Genomic DNA, 5,098 nt, shown 5'->3' on the forward strand with positions numbered 1-5,098 from the left:
AAGCATCTGCCTCTAACCCTAGGAAGCTCTTTGCCACCTTCTCCTCCCTCCTGAATCCTCCTCCCCCTCCCCCCTCCTCCCTCTCTGCGGATGACTTTGTCAACCATTTTGAAAAGAAGGTTGACGGCATCCGATCCTTGTTTGTTAAGTCAAACGACACCGCTGGTCCTGCACACATTGTCCTACCCTGTGCTTTGACCTCTTTCTCCCCTCTCTCTCCAGATGAAATCTTGCGACTTGTGACGGCCGGCCGCCCAACAACCTGCCCGCTTGACCCTATCCCCTCCTCTCTTCTCCAGACCATTTCCGGAGACCTTCTCCCTTACCTCACCTCACTCACCAACTCATCCTTGACCGCTGGCTACGTCCCTTCCATCTTCAAGAGAGCGAGAGTTGCACCCCTTCTCAAAAAACCTACACTCGATCCCTCTGATGTCAACAACTACAGACCAGTATCCCTTCTTTCTTTTCTCTCCAAAACTCTTGAGCGTGCCGTCCTTGGCCAGCTCTCTTGCTATCTCTCTCAGAATGACCTTCTTGATCCAAATCAGTCAGGTTTCAAAACTGGTCATTCAACTGAGACTGCTCTTCTCTGTGTCACGGAGGCTCTCCGCACTGCTAAAGCTAACTCTCTCTCCTCTGCTCTCATCCTTCTAGACCTATCTGCTGCCTTTGATACTGTGAACCATCAGGTCCTCCTCTCCACCCTCTCCGAGTTGGGCATCTCCGGCGCGGCTCACTCTTGGATTGCGTCCTACCTGACAGGTCGCTCCTACCAGGTGGTGTGGTGAGAATCCGTCTCCGCACCACGTGCTCTTACTACTGGTGTCCCCTAGGGCTCAGTTCTAGGCCCTCTCCTATTCTCGCTATACACCAAGTCACTTGGCCCTGTCATATCCTCACATGGTCTCTCCTATCATTGCTACACAGACGACACACAATTAATCTTCTCCTTTCCCCCTTCTGATAACCAGGTGGCGAATCGCATCTCTGCATGTCTGGCAGACATATCAGTGTGGATGACGGATCACCACCTCAAGCTGAACCTCGGCAAGACGGAGCTGCTCTTCCTCCCGGGTAAGGACTGCCCGTTCCATGATCTCGCCATCACGGTTGACAACTCCATTGTGTCCTCCTTCCAGAGTACTAAGATCCTTGGCGTGACCCTGGACAACACCCTGTCGTTCTCCGCTAACATCAAGGCGGTGACCCGATCCTGTAGGTTCATGCTCCACAACATTCGCAGAGTACGACCCTTCCTCACACAGGAAGCGGCGCAGGTCCTAATCCAGGCACTTGTCATCTCCCGTCTGGATTACTGCAACTCGCTGTTGGCGGGGCTCCCTGCCTGTGCCATTAAACCCCTACAACTCATCCACAACGCCGCAGCCCGTCTGGTGTTCAACCTTCCCAAGTTCTCTCATGTCACCCCCGCTCCTCCGCACACTCCACTGGCTTCCAGTTGAAGCTCGCATCTGCTACAAGACCATGGTGCTTGCCTACGGAGCTGTGAGGGGAATGGCACCTCCGTACCTTCAGGCTCTGATCAGTCCCTACACCCAAACAAGGGCACTGCGTTCATCCACCTCTGGCCTGCTCGCCTCCCTACCTCTGCGGAAGCACAGTTCCCGCTCAGCCCAGTCAAAACTGTTCGCTGCTCTGGCACCCCAATGGTGGAACAAGCTCCCTCACGACCCCAGGACAGCGGATTCAATCACCACCTTCCGGAGACACCTTAAACCCCACCTCTTTAAGGAATACCTGGGATAGGATTAAGTAATCCTTCTAAGCCCCCCCCTACCCTTTCCCCCAAAAAAGATATAGATGTACTATTGTAAAGTGGTTGTTCCACTGGATATCATAAGGTGAATGCACCAATTTGTAAGTTGCTCTGGATAAGAGCGTCTGCTAAATTACGTAAATGATGTAAATGTAATGTAAATGTTTGCAGACCTTAGTTAAATGATGTCTGGTTTACAGAACTGAGTTCAATGGTGTCCGGAGTGCTGTGGACACTCCCGTTACGCATGGACCTTCTGTCTCAGGCACAAATGGAAGCTAGTAAGGGGTTACCTCTGGCGGTTATAGAGACTATACAGAGTGCTCGGGCTCCTTCAACAAAAACACATTTTCACGCATACAGGTGGCAAGCGTTTGCGCACTGGTACGAGGCGTATAGTGAATACCCACAGCACTGCAGTATCGAAATCATACTGACCTTTCTTCAGAGTAGATTTGATAAGGGTCTTTCTCCTTCGACATTGGTCTATTTAGCTGCTATATCAGCGTGCCACGCTGATGTAGATGGTAAGCTTGTGGGAAATGTTGGCCTTTCAGTTTATGAACGTCTCCTGTTGCCTGAGCCCACCTACACGTTGTCTATTCCTAAGGTGGGATTTGATCACAGTTCTGGATGCGTTAACAAACCCTCCTTTCAAGTATATATACACAATATAATTACTATTCCTCTCATTTTAACACAGCTCTACTATTAGCCCTAACATTCTGCGAAACGGTCCGGTGACCTGGCAGCCCTCTATGTGCACCAGTCATGCATGGTTTTCTCAGAGGACAAGCGGATGGTTACATTGACATTTAACCCCGCTAAGATCATTACATCATGTTTCAAATCTAGGGTTATTGATCTGGCTACATTCTTCCCCCCTCCTTTCCATTCAGAGGAAGAGGAACGACTCTGCCCCGTCAGTGTGCTTTGGCTAATGTTGATCCGATGAGCAGCCTACACCGCTCTGACCAGTTGTTTGTGTGCTTTGGTACACAAGCACAGGCCAAGGCTTTGTCAAGAGAACAACTTTCTTGCTGGATAGTTGAAGTTATCTCTTTAGCATACTCCTCTGCAGGGAAGAGTCCCCCAGGGGGACTTAAAGCACATTCTACTAGAGGTGTGGCAACATCCTGGGCACTATTTCGGGGGCGTTACATTGGACGATGTATGTGCAGCAGCTTCTTGGGCTACACCTCACATTTGTGAGGTTGTATAGTCTTGACATGACTGGGTCTTCGTTGTCACACAGTACTGACTGCAGCCAGATGTTCGTTCCCATAAAACATGTACTGTACACATCCCTTTAGGTTGTACATGTCCAAACTATAACCCTTCTACCAGAGCATAGCGGTAGGAGTAGGTTAGTCTTTACAATGCCCTGTGTTACCTATTTCTTATTAATTGTATCACATAGCCTGCAGCCAGTCTTGAGTATGTTACATCAGGGTTATTCCCTTTCGGCCACTTGACTGTGTCAGGCAGGCTGCACAGTGGTGCCCGTCCTGGTGACCAACAAGGTTGGTTATATACGATATATAGCATAGTAAAAACTTGAGTTTGAATGAAGTAAAACTAATGAGTTGTACTACAACCCTGGTTTTACTAATAAAGAACAAGAGTTCTTACTAACGCAGCCTTGCTGGCGCCCATTACGGGGCTGAATGGGTCATTAGAGTGACACTCTCCAGCAGGCCAGTTGGTAGTATACCCTTATGTTGCTGTCTGGAGACAATTTATAAAATAGTAAGAACTCTCGTTCTTCAATCGTAAAACCAGTGTTGTAGTACAACCCATTCGTTTTTTGTTTTTTTTACTATAAGCCAATATGTATTTCATATACAGTGATTTGCGTTGTGGCCTATGAAATGGGTTTAGGTAAAGGGTCAGCATCACGTTTTATTCAGTGCCCTATAAAATAGCCTTTGCTGAGTCCATAGACTATAAAATATAGACAAAGCCATTTATTACGTCACCCCATTGTTTCCTATGAGTGTCAATTCAGCTTGTCACCATCTCGCTAAATGGAGGAGTTTTTGGAAACATTGCATGCACAGTTTGAGCTAATACTCTAGGAACTGACATTGCAGGCTAGCTCAGTGCTCCCCCTCTTATTCAGTATCTGAAGTTGAAGGCCGACCGATGTACTGCAGGCTGCCATTAGCAACTAAATGATCCTTTTAACTTCTGTGTGGGATTTTAAAGTTGCACTATGCAGAAATCGCTCTGCCATTTCCTGGTTGCTAAAATTCCAATAGTTCGCCTATTTACAGTTTATGTGACAAAATAAGCTAGTGTAGTGCAGAGAAGCATTGTACCATCTAAACCGATGTGAAATATATTTTCCATAACCAAAAATAATGTTGTTTCAGCTAATTTGAAGCTAGTGTACAAAACCAAAAGTAAAAGATGCAAAAACAAAACTCAAGAAGGAAGGAAAGCATATAAATAACACACATAGAACAGATCTAGCGCTTATCAGACTTGCTTCAAGTAGAATGCTAGATCTATAACTCATATTTCTATGTGAATTTGGTAGGGTCACCCAAAAAGTGACATATTGTCACTTTAAAGGACATACATCTTGTAAAATATAATAAACTATTGGTACCATGATGGTATTCTATGTTTTTTTTTTATATAACTATCCACAAATATTGACTAAGAAGATCGCCATTTCCCCATTCAATATAATGGGAAATCCTGTTAATGGGAGATCCTGTTTTCTGGAAACAATGCCTGCAGTACCGCGGTCGGCCTTCAACTTGAAATTGTCAATGTGAGGGGGCAGATGTTCACCCTTGGTCAGTCCCCAAAACAGTGGAAAGAGTGCCTGTGACATTATTTTCGCTTTTGGACCTTAATAAGGTGAAACTCCATCTTAACTCCTCCTCCACATTTACTGGATTGGTTGAACAGTGCAGAGGAGAACCTCCCCCAACAGTTTTTGTCTTCTCGTCAAGACCAGTATGTTGTAGGCTAGGAGATCTAGTTTCAGGCGTTTCTTTTACGCCTGCTACTTTAGGTTACCCATGAAATGACACCATATATATTATAGATTCTACAAACCCCTACTCCCAATCGCACTTTTACATTTACAAGAATTGTTGTTTCACTATAAGCCCAATATTGTCAACATACCAGTCTGAACATTGTCTTTTTCAATAGTGGTCTTAAAATAATGTTTTTCGATAAATTCCTTATAAGCACAATACAAATCAACATTTATTAAAATGTTATATCTTTTGATTATTCACCTTGCACTGTTTTGAAGTGCCGACTTTTATTTTGAAGGTTTCCTCATTACAAGAAAAA

This window comes from Salmo salar, chromosome 10, assembly GCF_965601325.2.
Source record: "Salmo salar chromosome 10, fSalSal1, whole genome shotgun sequence".
Lineage (NCBI taxonomy): Eukaryota > Metazoa > Chordata > Actinopteri > Salmoniformes > Salmonidae > Salmo > Salmo salar.